This window comes from Mytilus galloprovincialis, chromosome 9 (assembly GCF_965363235.1).
Source record: "Mytilus galloprovincialis chromosome 9, xbMytGall1.hap1.1, whole genome shotgun sequence".
NCBI classification, from domain to species: Eukaryota; Metazoa; Mollusca; class Bivalvia; order Mytilida; family Mytilidae; genus Mytilus; species Mytilus galloprovincialis.
This window is the reverse complement of record NC_134846.1, coordinates 26,085,897-26,106,792: the sequence shown is the minus strand read 5'-3', so window position 1 is coordinate 26,106,792 and position 20,896 is coordinate 26,085,897.

Here is a 20,896-nt window from a genome sequence, read left to right as displayed (position 1 = left end):
ACATTTTCCCAGCATTAGGTTGGCCTTTTGTGTACCCAAGGCAGGTGAAGGAAGTCAAATTAGGAGCGCTGTGATTGGATGTAAGGGTACAATATATTTTTTCAATTATCTATGAATAACTGCAGTGTGTAAATTTACAATATGAATTTTAAAACCTATTGAAATATTTTCTAGAGAATTATTCGAAAAGGCTTCCAAAATTTCAAAAATTTGTTGTAAAATGACGGTGGGCATGGATAACATAAACAAGCTCCGTTGAAAATTGGTCATGATACTATTTGGCTTTAATTTTTAAAATAGAATAATAAAGTACTAACACCACACATAACTGTTTTATCCAGGTTTTTATTATAAAAAGTGGTAAATTTAGGAATTGTTAGTATTGTCGCCTATGGCAGAATAAATAGTACCGTTTTCCCTATACTCAAGATAGCAAGGGAACGATTGTTTTTGTTAAAATGGTTTATTTTTGGTACCCACGACAATGCGTTTATCGAACGACAGTCGCACGACTGTGGTAAGAGACTCTCACGACAGCTACAAGACAGTGACACGACAAAAAATAGTAGAGCAAAAAAGGTCCATGTCCAATTTTCGTCCCACGACACACGACAGCGCCAAGATGCTTACAATGTCGTGCATCTGTCGTACGACGATCACAGATGAGCCACGATTCGACAAAATTTCATGTCGTGGCGCTGCATAGATGTGTCGTGGGTTCGTTGTGACCAGGGCTTTACAAATAGTTGACGCAAGCATTCGGTCTTTTGTTTCGCATATTTCTGTCATATTTTCACATCTACATGATACAGACTAATACTGAGCTGAGCATCGATACAAAAACATTAGTAGACCACACAAAGACTTTTTATGGATATTGATATGTTATAAGGAGAAAAATAAAATTAGTATTTAAACATTTAGATCTCCTCATTTCCAGGTTGAGGATAAGGAGAACAGCACGTCTAGATGTTAGGTTGAAATATATAAATGGGAATTTAAAACATTAAACTGGTACATTTAAGTAGAATGAAATTCAAAACAGTGTGGCTGTGGCCATTGATTGACACATTAAATTCATCCATTGACCGGGACAATTTACGTGAACGTTTTTCTGTAACGACCACTGTTAACGACGTACCTACGATAGACATTTAAACTGTGGGGTCACCAAAGGTTTCTTAACGCCTTTAATTATAAAATAATTCGAAAAAATAATCAGGAATAACCTTTATGTTTTGATTTATATAATTGATATAAATCAAAACATCGTGTTATTTCTGATTAATTTTTCGAATTACTTTATTAAGGTGTTGAGAACCTTTGGTGACCCCATAGTTTAAGTGTCTTTAAAAAGTACATAGTGAGCAGTGGTCGTTACATACAAACGTTCACCTAAATTGTCCCAGTCAATGGATGAATTTAATGTGTCAATCAATGGCCACAGCCACACTGTTTTGAGTTTCATTCTAGATAAACCTGTATCACCTTGTGCAAGATAAACAAAAACAAAAACAAAATGATAACTTTTACAAAAACCCTGTGCATTTTAATTTGTACAAACTTACATCTTGTTTACAATATACATATAATATATATGTTGTGTGCAAAATTAGAAAATTCATACGCATCGTTAATACAAATGTTTCCCGCTATTCGTTGAAACGCGGGAAAATGTAAGTATTACCTTAACCTTTTTTCCCCTGAATACATAGGCTATAATAAAACAAAACAATATATTCATATTGCCGATAACCCAGACAGCTAGAAAACATACAAAGAAAGGGTTGAAATATGAGTAAAAAATCTATAATCCAAGACTTTGAGATACAGAAAGTCTCTTTTCTAAAGTGTCAGCAATATAGCCGTCTTTGCTACTGTCAGACTTCCATCTGCCATGCCATTTAATGCATCGTTCATTAACTTCTGAACTAGCAGCAGCGGTCGCCCCGCCGGCACGCAAGGAATGTAAACCCAAATTCAACGTAGGTGCGATTAATTTCAGTCTTTTCAATATATTTTCTCTAGCTGCTGTGTAACTTATTTTCTCATTTTTGTAAATAAGTTTAGCTATAGACTTGTGCCTAAATATAGGTCGAAATATGTAAAAATCTGAATTCAGTTTCAATTTAGCCAAATCAATATAATTCTTGAAAATACTGACTGGACATGCTATATAGTTTTCCCTTTTGCAATCAAAATTTCATTACCCTGTCTATATTGGTCCGTTCTGCTGTGAGAAATAAATAATTTCAAAAATTCATCATACACAGTTACGTCTTTACATTTTAAAGAACTAAGCTCGTCGGAACGGAGAAATCCTGAAAAACTTAACACTATCATTGCTAAATCTCTTACAATTAATAAATCATTAGAATCTTTGAATTTTGTACATAGTTCAATAATAATGTCGATACTAACAGGTTCTTTCTTGTTGACAGGTTTTCCGTTTAACCTCTTGGCTGATTCTTGTAATGATTTAACGAAAGAATTTTCAGTAGGGTCAGCAAAACCATTCAGCTCATGTACCCATTTCAAAGAATAATTGCACTATTAATAACGTTGGGAGAACAGTTTTTGTCTATCAAATTAGTTATGTACAATGCGACGTGAATAGGAGCAGCAGGTAACGTATTAAAACCATGTTCTTTGATAAATGCGCTCCATCTGTTGAAACTTGAAAAGTATGTCTTGTTCGTATTGTTACTCCTTGAGTTGAGAAGAAATGACGACATCTTTCCGGTTAAATCATAAAGAATATGGTCTTTAGAAACTCCGCTTGCTTCCACAGCTGCTCCGACATTCTGCTTCAATCCTATTCCTGCAAAATAGAATTACCAAATCAAAAGGCTAGCCTCATAGCTATCAATCTGAATTTCAGCAACCCTGTCTTGAAAACACCATTTTTTCCTGCCCCCTTGACGATACAATTATTCTGTGGTAAATAATAAAAATTTCTCACAAAATCGAAAAATTCACCATCTCTATGTAAAATAGGCCAATAAGGGGCAGAAGTCCACTCGGGAACGATCAGTGTTCCTTTTGCACTATCTTGTTTTAATTTATTCAGAGTTTTAGTAATTAAGATAGGTGGCGGTACAAGCCAGTTTACATCATTACCCCAAAACTGAGTGAAAGCATCCACAGCTTCTGTCCCTGGACACCATACTTTTGAATTAAATCTGTCACACTGAGAGTTATAGTGTGTAGCAAATCTGTCTACCGTACAAATGTCCCATAAATGATGAATTGAGGTTTCTATTCCCCAATCGTCATGATCCATGACTCTGCTCAGATAATCTGCATCATTATTTTCAGTTCTTGGTATCCAATTAGGTGTTAAGTTAATCTTTTGAACTTCGCAAAAATCAATAATAGAAGTAGCAATTGATTGTAATTTCAATTTCTTGCTACCTACTTTCAAAATATGCTCAACATTCTTGTTATCGGAATTAATTATAATTTGTTTGTTTTCAGTGACATTTTTAAATGTCTTTAATACCCTTCTAACAGGGCCGTAACTAGGGTTCGAATTCAGGGGAGTCAGGGGTTTGGGGGCCACCGATTGAGGCCCATAAGAGAGGGTATAGGGAGCGCAGCCCCCGCCGATTTTTTTTCTCGCAGTTAAATGGCTAAAAATTACCCGTTTTCCTTAGATTTACTTACTTTAAGAAACATCAGTATTGCCGCACCCTGGAAGCAATTTTTATGCAATCAATTGTTATCTGTATTTAAAGATATTTTTGTTAGAAATCAAACTGGTAAGTTAAAAAAAAACATATAAAGCAAGATCATAGAAAGCAAGATATTTTTTTTGTCGAGGACCTGGAATTTCAATATGGTTGAAAGCTGAATAGACATGTATATAACTACAACCAGGGACTTTCAAAACTAGTATATACTTAGTTTAGAAAGTATCTGTTTCAACGAATGGGAGGGGCATTGACCATTATGTTCTCGTACGATCGGCAGGGAGACGTTAAAAAATGACCCAACAGCTGATTCAGCCGGTAACGAATTTCCGATATCAAAAGATTCACAATACAAAGGGAACTTCCTCTGCTTAATGGAGCCCCTAAATAAATGTGAATAGTTAAGTTTTATTCAAAGTTGTCAAAAGCAAAGTTTCATATGTGTTCTCGTACGAATACTGAATAACCGACGGACGGCAACACGAACAAAAAATATACTGAAACGGTTCACTTTCGATCAAAAATCCGGAAAATGACAGATATATCACCGTCACGTGTCATGATAACACTGTTAAAACTGTAAGTTTTTGTTGTTTATAATATAAATTCAAGTTCTTCGTGTACATATTGTCTATATTTCATTTTATTACTTCAAAAAAAATTTTGGTGTAGAAAATTCAGGGGAGGCAACTCCCCTGCCTCATAGGTAGTTACGGCCCTGTCTAACATATTCTAATTCTCTCCATGTAGAACTTTCACCCATTTCCGATTTAGACCAATTACCAAATGTTTCAAAATTCTCAAAATGAGACTCAGCAAAAGGTGTAATATAACCACCAAAGCCCACATCTGAAGCGTCACAAAAAATCTCACAGTCAAACAAAGTATTGACTGTGACCGTGCTTATCTTAGCACCTACTGTATTTATATTTCTACAGTGAAGATTCCATTACATTAATTCGCTTAAAGCTTCGTGTGTTATTCTTACACAAGCTTGCCAACTGGCTTTAGACATAACACAATCATAAAGAAATCTAGTATTTCTACGTACTACATTGCCAAAAACGGCGTGCATGGAAATAAGCTGACCAACAATACTTGCTATAAATCTAGCTCTGAATAAAATCTTTCCATTAGTCACTTGAAACAAAACAAAATTCAAATATTTTTCTAATATCTCTATCCTTTCTTCCTTGACAAATATGTTACCATTTTTGGTATCCCACGTGAAACCGAGCCAATCTAGTTTTTGACAAGGAAACCAGTGCGATTTTTCATGCGCTATTAAAAATCCCAAATCTTCTAATTGAAGTTTAACTTGTTTACTACACTGTAAAGCAGTGGCAAAATCTTTATCGCCCGCAAGACCATCATCTAAAAATATTATTATTCTCTTGCCTTGAGATCTGAAATCTTTAAGGTTCATGTGGACCCTATGGCTAAAATGGACGTATTTTCACCTCAAAATTTACTCCGAGTACAGACAAACCTGCGCATCTGTAAACAATTTCAGGCATAGCATGCCCTAGATAAATAAATTTCAAATATGTTTTATGTTTTAGAAAAATAAAAACTTACCAGGATTTTGCCGTGCACTTTTTTTCATTCCTCCAGAAGGTGCCAAAATAAACTAAGTTGGGAAACAGGTTTGAGAACTTCCCCACAGGTAATAATTGAAGTGAGCTGTATTGCTTGACATGGACATGAGATGGACAATAGATACCTGACAATAATTGGTTATTTAAACTGTGTACCTGAGTGGACCATATCAAGGTAAACTCAACTGTTTGTTAATTTTATCATCTTCTGCAGGGACGAAAAAAAGTGTACGGCAAAATCCAGTAAAGTTATGACTTTTCTAAATCATACAATGCATTTGAATTCTATTTATCTAGGGCATGGTATGCCTTAAAACCTTTCCAGATGCACAGGTTTGCCAAAACGAATTCGATTACGCTCTCCAATGAAACACTCACTGGCATCTTTATCATCAAATTACAGTACAGCTTAAAGGAGACCTGAAGACGATGACACTACTATTCTTAACGATTGTAAAATAGTAATTCAAAATCTCAAAAATCTTAATCTGGCTGCTGATTTACTATCTTTTATCCAATGCCATGAGAAAATAATTTTCCTTTAGACAATGTTTCTCTTCTTTTTTTCTTAGAGACGGTCAGATTTATGTCAAAAAGAATACCGGTAACATCGGAAATGTGGTATCGGGAAACAACAAAGAGGTTTTGGAAAACTTGCTACAGACTTTTTTACGTTTTTTTTTTATATTTAATGGATGGACCAATATGTATTGGACACATTACAGAAAACTTGTGTGAGCGTGAAATGGCCGATCCATGACAATGAAGTCTGATAGTATCTTTTGGCTTGGAACTGCAAAATTAATTGCTGCGTCTTCGGGATCGGCCATTCCGCGCTCACACAAGTTTTCTGTAATGTGTCCAATACATATATAATGGTCCACCCATAAAATATAAAAAAAAAAATACCGTGAAAAAGTCTAGCCAGTTTTCCAAAACCTTTTGTTGTTTCCCGATACCACTTTTCCGATGTTATCGGTATTCTTTTTGACATAAATCTGACCGTCTCTAGGAAAAGAAGAAGAGAAATATTGTCTAAAGGAAAATTATTTTCTTTTAGCATTTGGATAAAAGATAGAACATTAGCAGCCAGATTAAGTTTTTTTAAGACTTTGAATCGCTATTTTAAAATCGTTAAGAATAGCAGTGTCATCGTCTTCAGGTCTCCTTAAGCTGTCTTGTCATTTGATGATAAAGATGCCAGTGAGTGTTTCATTGGAGAGAGTGCTTTTTGCGGCGTGCACGAGTGCTTTTGAAAGGAACCTGGTGATGAACTTTGATGGAGTTTGACTGTTGATGGCTTCGGCCAAATCTTATATGGAGGTCTGCTCTGTGATTTTCCTCCATGTTTCGGTGCTTTGAGCCACAGCCGTGACTTTTTTTATTATGATAGTTATGGAAAAGGAAGAGAAATCCTTTTGCAGCTGTAAAACAAAATATTTTGAGTAATTTTTTACTTTTTATGCATTCAAAAGTATATGTCTTATAAGACTTAAAAACCGGCAAAATGAAGTTCCCTCAGTTTGATATGTGTTATTATTATATATAGTATAGTAGATGTGTTTGAATTAAAAAGTATCAGTTAAAGACCGATTTATTTGCAAATCTATTCTTTACCTATCAGAAGCCTCTACCCCTTGAGATGCAAAATCTGACACCCCGAGCGACACTTTAAATTTTGATGAAAAACTAGTTTTAAAACCAATAATTTTAACTAAGAAGCTGGTATTTGGTTAAATTCCATGATAGGAATTCAATTCTATATAAATGATACGGGGGGGGGGGGGGGGGGGGTAGTTTAAAGTAGTTTTTTTTTCCAGAAATTGCATATGAAGTCTCAAAATCTGCAACACGGAAAACTAGGGAGAGGTGTTTGAGAAGATAGAGCACTGAAAACGACTTCTTCTGCTTGCAGGAAATAGATTATGTTTCAGTTCCTTCCTTGCAGTACATGATATGGTACTAAGAATTCTAAAAAAGGAATTTTGATAGTTTTTCTTCGCTTCGAAATTGCCACCCCGTGTCAAACATAGCCGACACCCCGCATGTGGTGTTCTACACGGTGTACTTGGTTGTAGGACATTCTGGTCCACGAATTTAAGTAAGAGCAACTAGATAAAGTAAAATCAAGCTTACAATTGGTTGAAAAATTAAATAAATTGTTTTATGTTTTATGTTCTCTTCTAATTATTCGGGATTCACACGAGTAAGATACATGAGAGAATATTTGTAATGTAAAGGAAGTCAAATTAAGTTAAAAAAAAAAAAAAGACAGCACTTCAAAGATATTTCTTACGGCAGGCTGGTGTTTTGAAAGTAGCAAAAATTGAAAAAACTTATTCGCAAAGGAGATGAAATAATTTATTATTGTACAGTTGATGAACTTTACCTTTTGATAAGAACAGCAAATTCCAAAAGATGATTAAAAGATTTAGAAATTTGAGACAATGTTAATACCAGTGCAAAGAGTAGACTGAGGTCTGATGGACTGTAGAAATATTAAAGAGTTTTGCCGAAAATCGATACCAAATAGGAAAAAAAATTGTAATCATGGTTGGTTTAATGAATCGAAATCAAATCGAAAAGATTCAGAGACAATGTTAGACATACCAGAGAACACTGAGGTTAATGTCATGAAAGCAGTACAATTGATTTTCTTAACCCTCTTGATGCCAAAAAGCGACATATATGTCGTTTCAGTGTTGATGCCAAAGCGACATATACGTCGTTTGGGGGTTTGATGCCAAGGCGACATATATGTCGTTTCAACAATAGTATATATTATAAATCAAAATTTTGCAACCTATACCACACTAAATGATTAAAGCCTTATAACATTGTTGACCATAGGTCATCTAAGTGTATTTTGAAGCTATGACGTCATATCCATCAGTGGCGGATCCAGAGGGGGGGTTCCGGGGGTCCGCACCCCCCCTTTATTTTGGCCGATCAATGCATTTGAATCGGGACATATGTTTGCACCCCCCCCCTGCACCCCCCCCTTTGCCCTGGGCTAGCACCCCCCCTTTCGAAAATTCCTGCATCCGCCACTGTCCATAACGTCATTATGACGTTATAATTATGGCAGAAGTATTAAAATTGAATTTTCTTTCTCTGAAAAAAAAAACCGTCTTCCAGCGGCATACAACGACGTTGGCTTTTATATTTGCAGATCTTTGCAAACACATGACATTGGTGTTGAAGATTAAAATCTTGACATAAGAGCAAAGAGAAAAGACAAGATAATTGAACAAGAACGGCCCACCCCTTTTTTGGCATCGTAATTTATCAGAATAATAGAATTAAAAAAAACACTTTATTGACCGCGTTTCCGACATATTCGTCAGACTGTGTGCTGAAAATGCTTTAGAAAGTTTCGCATATTACGAATGTTCGAATATAAATGTTTATGTGTTAACCCTCTCAGTCCAAAATGGGAAACCGGTCCACCCATGACGAAATAATTGCCCAAGAGGACTCGGTAATTAATAAAAAAAATGTTGAGATTTGGAGTTATGAAAATTTATTTATAACGATTTTAAGCATGGAAATCAACAGAAATCCCCTAAAATTGTCGATAAAATACACACTGCCAATGCCCACATTTTCTTTTCTAAATTGAGTTCCTTTTATCCAAATTGTGTTTGATTGATAAGCGACAAATTTTATAAACACAATTTTATATTAATTAGTTTTCGCATTTAACCTACATGTTATATAATCTTTTTGGTGTTTTAAAGTGTTCTTTGTTATTGCTAGCTGAGTTCCTGCCATGAAGGAGGAAAGTGTTAATTACATTTTTTACAAACATAGGGGAAATATTTTATAAACATTTTAGGAATGAAATCGTGTCATTAAACATTATATGGTGCATTTTTGACGGACACTTTCAGTCGGCTTCACATAGTTGATAGACGAAATATTTAATTTAAATTTTAAAGCTATTTTAAATATTAACGATTTATTAATTGCATGTCATTTAGTTCAGCGACAAATATTTTATACTTATAATATACAAATAAGGGGATGTGGTTTAACTGCAAATGAGTATGATGAGACAGCAATCAACTAGATAGAAATGAAGTGGATGTTAGCAATATTGCAGGCAATAGTACAGCCTTCAACAATGAGAAAAAAACAACAAACATACCAACATACAGAAGACCCCGAAATGTAAAATGTGAAACAATTCAATTGAGAAAGTGAATGGCCTAATTCATAATAATATATTTGGCTTATTCATACTCGTGTACAAGTATACCAAATAAGTTTAATCATTTAATTGAGAAACAAAATGAAAAATTACTGAATTCAACCTTTACGAAGATGCAACGGGTTCTGTATTTCTATTTCCAATATATGATTTCAAGGAGATGGTATTGCTAGGTTATGAGCAGGGTTTATTCAACTATATTCAGCATTAGCTCAATTAACGTCCATATACAGATCCATTTTTTTACATACCGGTTCATGAAATTATTTTGGTATTTTTGGCCATGTATGCACCATCTGTATCTCCCTTGAAATTTTAAAGAGATCAGTCTTTTTTTTTTTGAAGTCTGACTGTTTCGGATTAAACAGAAGCTAGGGATTTGAATTTCACTAAACGGATACATGTACTACAGATCAGATCATAAAATATTCATTATCAAATTATAGAGAATAAACTGATGAAACAATATGTTCTCCGAGTGTTCGACATTCATTTTTGTAATTTAACTGAAAAGGATCATGTCGATAAAAGTATTTTCTATTTCTCTGTGCGATGATTCACATTAAAAAATCCAAAATGAACACACATTTTTTTGGCATTCGTAAGAAGAGAAATGAAAAGAGACATAAGAGGAGACACCTTCTACTGGCATACTTTTTATTACACAAAACCAGCAGCGATTATTACGGCCTCTAAAATCTGGATCTATTTGTAATCTATTGATTCGGTTAATGATGTAACATATACCATTTAGTAATAATATATTAAGTTGTTTTGCACGTGAAGAATACAAGGAGTATAGATACTAAAATTATTTTCGATAATAGTTACGGGCAATACTTCCTTTCATATACTGTTTTATATTTGCTATGTTTTTGAAACTGATGTGGTTCTACAGAAATTTTCACAAAAGGAATCTGGTGACCTTCAATTTAAAACAAATTGATATTGGCCTACATCAAAAGACGCAATCAATTTAAAAAAAAAAAAAAATACACGTAGAGGTCGACAAACATTCAATAAGCAATCACATCTATACGAAATGTATATAACTTCATAAGGTAAATAGTCCCGTTCATGTCGAGACGAGTTAGGACAAATCTAAGCCAGTCTTCTGAATTTATCCCTAAATATTAAATGCAAGAAATAAATGTTCTTACATGTACATTTAATACACAAAAAAAATACTGCTCACATGGTTCATGTATTCAGACAGCATAGGATAATGATGCAAGATTAAAATATCGCGACATTACTCGCCTCCTTTTGTATATTCAGTAATTGTAATATCAAAGTGTTACTTATAGAAAAAATAAAAGTTCTTGAACATGGGAAAACACATGATTATAAATGACCTTTCATTACCCTTTTAGAGAAATTATTTACGAATCCAGTGGCAGGCAGTATTTTTTACGAAATTTGGGCTATATATTACATTTTTAAAATATTTTATGAAGTTATTTCTAATTGGATTTCAATCAACCAATAGATTTTTTAACACGCATCTCTGTGTTTATCAGGTTATATTTATCATTGAACAACTATCTGTTGCTGGATATTTAAAAACACATTTTTTATCCTGAAATTTGGCATATATTTTACCAAAATTGGTTTGCAAAATATTATTATAAATGTTTACATCAGTAGAAAACAAAAACAATCGAAGATAAAATTGTGACCAAATAAACAAATGTACCTCCGACAATTCCGTGCCTTTCAAAACATGGTTTGGTAAAATCCGCCCATAAATACTCTAAAATATCTTTTTAAAAACTGTTATGATATAAAAATATATAGCCAAAAATTGTAGGCGGCAAATACGTATTGCATAATACTTTACAATATTATCTTGCAATTCAAAAAAGAACTTTTTATAATTGCACGAATTCGACAGCATCTAAAAAAAATATCAGTTAACTTTACATTTATGAATCTCATTGGTACATGTACGTTAAGATGCAAATTTGTATAAAAAGATTTTAATCAGCAAATATAGCATTATCAAAATGTTCACCAGGTCACCGCCCTTGTGAATACCGTTTGCATAGAAAAACTACTGTATAAATCAACATGAAAAAAATAACGCCAAAAAGACGACGTCAAAAGAATTCGGCATTGGTCAAATTGTTATTGCTGATTTGCAACGTCGAAACGTTGATTTTTTTAAATCTGGCATCAACAGTTATAATAATAATAATAAATTCTTTATTTAAAGAGGGTAACTCAATTAGAAATAGTCTAATTTTCATTGAGGCCCTCAAACAAAATACATGCATACAGTTAACATTCATACATTCATACATTAAATTACAATATATATTACTAGTATATACACAATTCAAACATTGAAGTATACAAAGGGTAATAAATGACATTATTTCTTATGCAGCAAAAATACTGCAATCTGATTGGTTAATTACCCCGGTGTAAATAACACCCCACCCTGGTTCACCCCGGGATAAATAAAATTTTGCCAAAAATTTCCGAATTTTTTAATTTTTTTTTTGCCAAGAAAAAAAAAAAAAAAAAAAATAAAAAATAATCAAAATAAAATGTTTTAAAAAATTTAAAAAAAAAAAAAAAAAAATTCAAAAATTTTTAAATAAAAAATATTTAAAAAAAATTTTTTTCCGGAAAACTCAAAGAACACAAAATTTTTCTGATTTTTTCCAAAAATTAAGTAAAAAGTATTTTACAATGGGCAGCAACATAGACATTGAAAAAAACGTTACACTGTAAATTTTTCATTACCATTTTTTCAATTTTACATCCTGGTTTCAAAATGAGTTAAGGAAATGTTCATAAGAAATAAATTCGTTATCTTGGTGTAATCAGGGGTGTACAGAATTTTACACCGTTGTTGAAAATTCATACACCCATTCGGCTGCGCCTCAGGGTGTATGAATTTTCAACAACGGTGTAAAATTCTGTACACCCCTGATTACACCAAGATAACTAATATTATTTCTTATGCAGCAAAAATACTGCAATCTGATTGGTTAATTACCCCGGTGTAAATAACACCCCACCCTGGTTCACCCCGGGATAAATAAAATTTTGCCAAAAATTTCCGAATTTTTTAATTTTTTTTTTGCCAAGAAAAAAAAAAAAAAAAAAAATAAAAAATAATCAAAATAAAATGTTTTAAAAAATTTAAAAAAAAAAAAAAAAAAAATTCAAAAATTTTTAAATAAAAAATATTTTAAAAAAATTTTTTTCCGGAAAACTCAAAGAACACAAAATTTTTCTGATTTTTTCCAAAAATTAAGTAAAAAGTATTTTACAATGGGCAGCAACATAGACATTGAAAAAAACGTTACACTGTAAATTTTTCATTACCATTTTTTCAATTTTACATCCTGGTTTCAAAATGAGTTAAGGAAATGTTCATAAGAAATAAATTCGTTATCTTGGTGTAATCAGGGGTGTACAGAATTTTACACCGTTGTTGAAAATTCATACACCCATTCGGCTGCGCCTCAGGGTGTATGAATTTTCAACAACGGTGTAAAATTCTGTACACCCCTGATTACACCAAGATAACTAATAATATTTGATATAGTTTTGTTAGAGGAAAACAAATTATTTGACTTGCATATAATTTTCAAGAAAATGATTATAACTATGTTTCTTGAATAATACCACATTAGGACATTTTTTTATTTCGAGTGGTAAATTATTCCATACTTTGGTTGCAGAATAATGAAAAGATTTTTTATAAAAATTTGTATTTGGTCTTGGAACAAAAAGATCATTATTAGAGACAGATCGTAAGTTGTGGCGTTGCACATCATCAATATTTAGTATTGCTAAGTAATCAGGTGTTAGCCCATTTACAAATTTATACATTAGAATTGATTGTTGGTATTTTATTCTTTTGGTAAAAGATAGCCATTTTAAAGAAGAAAACATGAAATTAGATGGAATAGAAACATCGCATTCCAGTATAATTCTTGCTACTCTTTTTTGAAGTTTTATGATTCTATCTGAATCTTTTTGTAATAAATTTCCCCAAACTGAACTACAATAGTCTATATATGGTAGAATATATGCATTATAAAATAGTTGCCTTGTGTGTATTGGCAAATATACTTTAATTTTATATAAAAGTGATACTTTAGATGAGATAATTTTACATATACGATCAACATGATCTTCCCAGCTTAAATTTTCATCAATGTCTATTCCAAGTAATTTGAAAGAATGGACATTCTCAATACATGTTTCGTTGACGGTAATACATAATTTTGATAGTTGTTTAAGTTTTTGTTTTGAACCCAATTTCATACACTTAGTTTTTTGTGCATTGATTTTCATACTCTTATTGTTACACCAAGATTGTATAGCATTTAAACCATTTTGCAATGTGCTGTTTATTTTTTCAATGTTTTTATCATGAAAATGCAATTTGAATCATCAGCATATAAATCCATATTGGCCGGATTGTTTAACATGAAGTGGTAAATCATTTATATATATTAAAAATTACAGTGGACCTAAAATAGAACCTTGATGCACTCCATACTTTACAAACGATTTATCAGATTTAATGTTAGCGTATTGGACTTCTTGTTGTCTGTCAGACAAATATGATTTTATCCAATCTATTATATGTTTTCCGATATGATAAAATTTTAACTTTTCTAAAAGTATGGCATGGTTAATAAGGTCAAAAGCCTTACTGAAATCTAAAAACACTGTACCAACTATTTCTCCATTATCTAAATATTTTAACCATTTGTCAATTAGTTTAGTTAGCGCTGTTTGGCAGGAATTACCTTGTCTGAAACCTGACTGGGCGATATGTAACAATTTTTTATTGTTAAGGAATTCATATAACTGTGTACATACATGTCTTTCGAAAATTTTAGATATGGTATTCAAAATAGAAATTGGACGATAATTTGAGGGAATATCTCTTGGTCCTCATTTATGTATAGCAGTTACTCTTGCAAGTTTTAATTTTTGCGGAAAACGATGTGAAGTTATACTTTTGTTTATTAAAAAAGTTAATGATGGGGATATTATTTCTGCACTTAGCTTTAAAAATTTGGGACCTATTCCATCTAAACTTGCGGATTTATTAATATTAAGATGTTTTAGTTGAGAACACACCTCTCCAATGGAAATGAGTTTTAAATGAAAATTTTCAGTTTTTCTTTAATTTTTCACTAGTAAAATTTTGTAGCATAGAAAAATCCATATCTGAAGTATTATTTCCAATAAGTTTTTCAGCTACGGATGAAAAATGAACATTAAGAGTATTTACAATATCTTGGTTGTTATAAACCGTTTGATTTTCATACTGCATTTTAGGTGGAAAAATATTATCCTCTTAAGGATTTAACTCTTTAATATGATTCCAAAGTTTTTTTTACTATTTTTGGAACTAGTTATGGCGTTTTGGTAATATTCCTTTTTTTTTGTCATTAAATATTAACGACGTTGTTTTATTACGCCACTTTTTAAAGTTTACCCAATCTTTTTTTGAATGATAAATATTCCTAAATTGAATGGAGTTTTTAATTTCTTCATTAAACCATTCGGCTTGTTTTTAAGTACAGCTCCATGTAAGAATCATGCAGGGGTGATTCACTGGGGTCATCAGAATTGGATAAAATTTCACCTGAAGTTGTCATGTCCCAACATGAAGCATATTTAGTTTTGAAAAATTGAATGTCAGTACCATGGTAACCATAGCAACCAAAACAGTAAAAAAGTCAATTTCTGAAATTTCATGACAATAAAACACCAAAACCGCCATTTTGGGGCCCTAATTTTGGATGATTTGTAACAATAATGACATAAAGTAAAAACATTTTTTAATAAATGTTTTAGTAAGTTTAAATTAAAATGATGGTAGGATAATTCAGTGGAAGCCGGTTTGATAGAGAAAGCAATTCAAAAAGGGGAGATAATTCATTTTGTTGATTTCTCTAAATTTTCCTATTTTTAACATTTTCAGTGGGTAAAAAATGGTAAAACCCAAAAGGAAAAATGCAAAGCTTTACTTTTAAGACAAAGTCCTATACAATTTCTTATTTTTGAGTTAAAAACATTTTTGTGTAAATATTTTCAAAATTTCCTGTTGGCCGCCTAATATTACTGACTTTTGGCTATCAAGATTTATTTAAAAATATATTATATTTAAAATAAAGTAAAATTAGACAAGTAAAGGAAGCCATATTATAGTGCTACACATATGTTATAAAGTATAACACATAGAATGCAAAGAACTGGTGGTATATTAACTTAAATGTTATATTTCATGGCAAAAGGGGAGATAATTCAATGTTTTGATGGAAAAAAAACCTTTAGTTGCGATTGGTTTTTTTTGGTATATGTGTTTTTATAAGTTTTGTGGTTTTTTTTGGAAATGTAGTAATTGATCTGAAAAACAATTTTGATATGTGTATTCCACAATCATATAGTCTAATGGAAATATTAAGAGTATCAACAAAAATGCCCCATTCTGTATGTGCCTTCCCAAGAAACGGCCCATTATTTTCGGCAGTTGTCTCATGTCAGTCATGTGAACTCTTTGTTATAAGTTATCTGTTTATAATTGGAATTACTATGTGTATTCTGAGATTTGTTGCAACTTTTTTAAATGAATAACGTTTGTTTTGGTTCCATTTAGTGCTAATGTGGTAAGGGAAGTTGGTCGTTTTGTGAAGGCAACAAGGTGACCTCTGTGTGCTGGTGTTTCCGGCCATTTTGTTTTTAATTTATTTGTCTCATTGGTACGTACTTCACATCCTTTTTTATTGATATATAGAAAAAACAAAAACAAATGGTGTTTCTATTAATATTGTATTGTATATATACATGTAATAATACATGTATTATATTTTTTTCAACTGTCCTAATGGTCTAAAGTAAGTAACATTTTCATACAATATGAATTAATTTGTAAAACATTCTGTCTTTTAAATAAGTACTGTACATGTATGATCATGTAAAGAATATAATCATAAATGAACCACATAAATATTCATGTATATGCCGGTTTCGAAAACGGCTCTGATAAATATACTCCATTTATGATGCATAGCAGTGGCGAGCAGTGGCGGATGCAGGAATTTTCGAAAGGGGGGGGGGTGCTAGCCCAGGGCAAAGGGGGGTGCAGGGGGGGTGCAAACATATGTCCCGATTCAAATGCATTGATCGGCCAAAATAAAGGGGGGGTGCGGACCCCCGGAACCCCCCCTCTGGATCCGCCACTGCATAGTTAATTTCATTTCAATGTATTCAGTATTAGAAAAAAATGTACGGTTTTGACTTTGTTTATATTGTACTTTAATTTGTAACTGTTCACACAGAAAAAAATTGGCCCATAGAACTACTTGACAAAAGAATATGAGTATACTATTCAAATATACTGAACTTAACTGCAACTTAATTCCAAAAAAAAATCTAGTTAAGAAAAAACTTGCATTAAAAAGTACTTATTAATTCAGAGTGGCAGTAAATTTCGTAGCAATCTATCAAGCCTCAAAATGAATATTGAAATGTACTGTTACTCAACATTTAGCATCCACATACAACGTTTTATTTCTGTGAACCACCTGGCATTTATTTTCAACAAATTGAAGGAAACATAAAACCATAACTTTAAACATGTTTTGTCTCATCCGTTTTTTTACTGAATTTTCACGGTCACGTGACTCTATTGTTGTTGATAAACTTGGGGTCAAACCGTGACCTGCTTTCCAACTGTTGATGCCAGATTTTAAAAAATCAACGTTTCGACGTCGCCAGTGCCGAATTCTTTTGACGTCGTCTTTTTGGCGTTATTTTTTTCATGTTGATTTATACAGTAGTTTTTTCTACGCAAACGGCATTCATAAGGGCGGTGACCTGGTGAACATTTTGATAATGCTATATTTGCTGATTAAAATCTTTTTATACAAATTTGCATCTTAACGTACATGTACCAATGAGATTCATAAATGTAAAGTTAACTGATATTTTTTTTAGATGCTGTCGAATTCGTGCAATTATAAAAAGTTCTTTTTTGAATTGCAAGATAATATTGTAAAGTATTATGCAATACGTATTTGCCGCCTACAATTTTTGGCTATATATTTTTATATCATAACAGTTTTTAAAAAGATATTTTAGAGTATTTATGGGCTGAATTTACCAAACCATGTTTTGAAAGGCACGGAATTGTCCGAAGTACATTTGTTTATTTGGTCACAATTTTATCTTCGATTTTTTTTGTTTTCTACTGATGTAAACATTTATAATAATATTTTGCAAACCAATTTTGGTAAAATATATGCCAAATTTCAGGATAAAAAATGTGTGTTTAAATATCCAGCAACAGATAGTTGTTCAATGATAATATAATCTGATAAACACAGAGATACGTGTTAAAAAAATCTATTGGTTGATTGAAAACCAATTAGAAATAACTTCATAAAATATTTTAAAAATGTAATATATAGCCCAAAGTTCGTAAAAAATACTGCCTGCCACTGGATTCGTAAATAATTTCTCTAAAAGGGTAATGAAAGGTCAGTTATAATCATGTGTTTTCCCATGTTCAAGAACTGTAAGTAACACTTTGATATTACAATTACTGAATATACAAAAGGAGGCGAGTAATGTCGCGATATTTTAACCTTGCATCATTGCTATGCTATCTGAATACATTAACCATGTGAGCAGTATTTTTTTTGTGTATTAAATGCACATGTAAGAACATTTATTTCTTGCATTTAATATTTAGGGATAAATTCAGAAGACTGGCTTAGATTTGTCCTAACTCGTCTCGACATGAACGGGACTATTTACCTTATGAAGTTATATACATTTCGTATAGATGTGATTGCTTATTGAATGTTTGTCGACCTCTACGTGTATTTTGTTTTTTTTTAAATTTATTGCGTCTTTTGATGTAGGCCAATATCAATTTGTTTTAAATTGAAGGTCACCAGATTCCTTTTGTGAAAATTTCTGTAGAACCACATCAGATTCAAAAACATAGCATATACAAAACAGTATATGAAAGGAAGTATTGCCCGTAACTATTATCGAAAATAATTTTAGTATCTATACTCCTTGTATTCTTCACGTGCAAAACAACTTAATATATTATTACTAAATGGTATATGTTACATCATTATCCGAATCAATAGATTACAAATAGATCCAGATTTTAGAGGCCGTAATAATCGCTGCTGGTTTTGTGTAATAAAAAGTATGCCAGTAGAAGGTGTCTCAGTCCTCTTATGTCTCTTGTCGTTTCTCTTTTTACGAATGCCAAAAAAATGTGTGTTCATTTTGGATTTTTTAATGTGAATTATCGCACAGAGAAATAGAGAATACTTTTATCGACATGATCCTTTTCAGTTAAATTACAAAAATGAATGTCGAACACTCGGAGAACATATTGTTTCATCAGTTTATTCTCTATAATTTGATAATGAATATTTTATGATCTGATCTGTGGTACATGTATCCGTTTAGTGAAATTCAAATCCCTAGGTTCTGTTAAATCCGAAACAGTCAGACTTCAAAAAAAAAAAAAAAAAAAAAAGACTGATCTCTTTAAAATTTCAAGGGAGATACAGATGGTGCATACATGGCCAAAAATACCAAATAATTTCATGAACCGGTATGTAAAAAAATGGATCTGTATATGGACGTTAATTGAGCTAATGCTGAATATAGTTGAATAAACCCTGCTCATAACCTAGCAATACCATCTCCTTGAAACATATTGAAAATAGAAATACAGAACCCGTTGCATCTCCGTAAAGGTTAAAATTCAGTATTTTTCATTTTGTTTCTCAATTAAATGATTAAACTAATTTTGTATACTTGTACGCGAGTATAAATAAGCCAAATATATTATTATGAATTATGCCATTCACTTTCTCAATTGAATTGTTTCACATTTTACATTTCGGGGTCTTCTGTAGGCGACTATTGTTGTTTTTTCTCATTGTTGAAGGCTGTACTATTGCCTGCAATATTGCTAACATCCACTTCATTTCTATCTAGTTGATTGCTGTCTCATCATACTCATTTGCAGTTAAACCACATCCCCTTATTTGTATATTATAAGTATTAAATATTTGTCACTGAACTAAATGACATGCAATTAATAAATCGTTAATTCAGTTTTAAAATAGCTTTAAAATTTAAATCAAATATTTCGTCTATCAACTATGTGAAGCCGACTGAAAGTGTCCGTCAAAAATGCACCATATAATGTTTAATGACACGATTTCATTCCTAAAATGTTTATAAAATATTCCCCTATGTTTGTAAAAAATGTAATTAACACTTTCCTCCTTCATGGCAGGAACTCAGCTAGCAATAATAAAGAACACTTTAAAACACCAAAAGGATTATATAACATGTAGGTTAAATGCGAAAACTAATAAATATAAAATTGTGTTTATATGGGGACGAAGTCCCCTATTACAGTAGAAAATTCAATAAAAAAAATCAAAAAAAAAATCGGGAAAATTTCCCTAATTTTTCATTGTACTAATGTACTAATGCAACTTCCAAGCAAGGACCGAAGCTCATAAACTCGGCAATCAAACGCAGGACTTCGGGAATGTCCGGAGAGCCGACAACCTTGCTTCGGAAGTTGGTACTAATGAACTCAAAATCGTTCAATTTTTTTTTGTCGTGTTTTTTAATTTCCGGATCTGCGCAGAACACATAACTCAACTTCCTTCTTCCGGTCTTGTTGTCGTGAGACTTTGATTAGTCTAGTAAAATATAGGAACTCAAGGAACACAATACAAATATTTCATTTTTAATCATTCTTTGTCTTTGGTATGAATACGCCTACCTGATGCATTGCGTTTCTTTGTTTACATTGAACATGACGTCATAACTTAAATAACGTCACAAGTAAAATCCCTAACAACAGAACCAAAATCGGAAACGTTGCGGTATTTCCGTATCTTTTTTTTTAACAAATATTTAAAATACAAAAAAATAATTTAAACAAACTTCGTCCCCATTCACAGGTAATGCCTGCCTCATAATATGAGGCAGGCATTACCAGTAAATGGGGACGAAGTCTGTATGAATTATTTTTTTGTAACTTGAATATTTGTTAAAAAAAAGAAACGGAAATACCGTAACGTTTCCGATTTTGGTTCTGTTGTTAGGGATTTTAGTATGTACGTAAATTTCTCGACCTCATCAGATATATATGAAGCTTAAAATGGGCGTATTCAATTCATATTGTAGAAAAGAATCAGTTGTAAGTCACCAATCAAATTTATTTCACTATGTAAACGACACAATTCAAACATAAGCGTAGATGATAAAATCCACACAAAAGTACCATGAGTTGTAATTCATATAACATTTTATGATATTTTAAGTTAAATTAGTTAATTAAACATCACAATTGT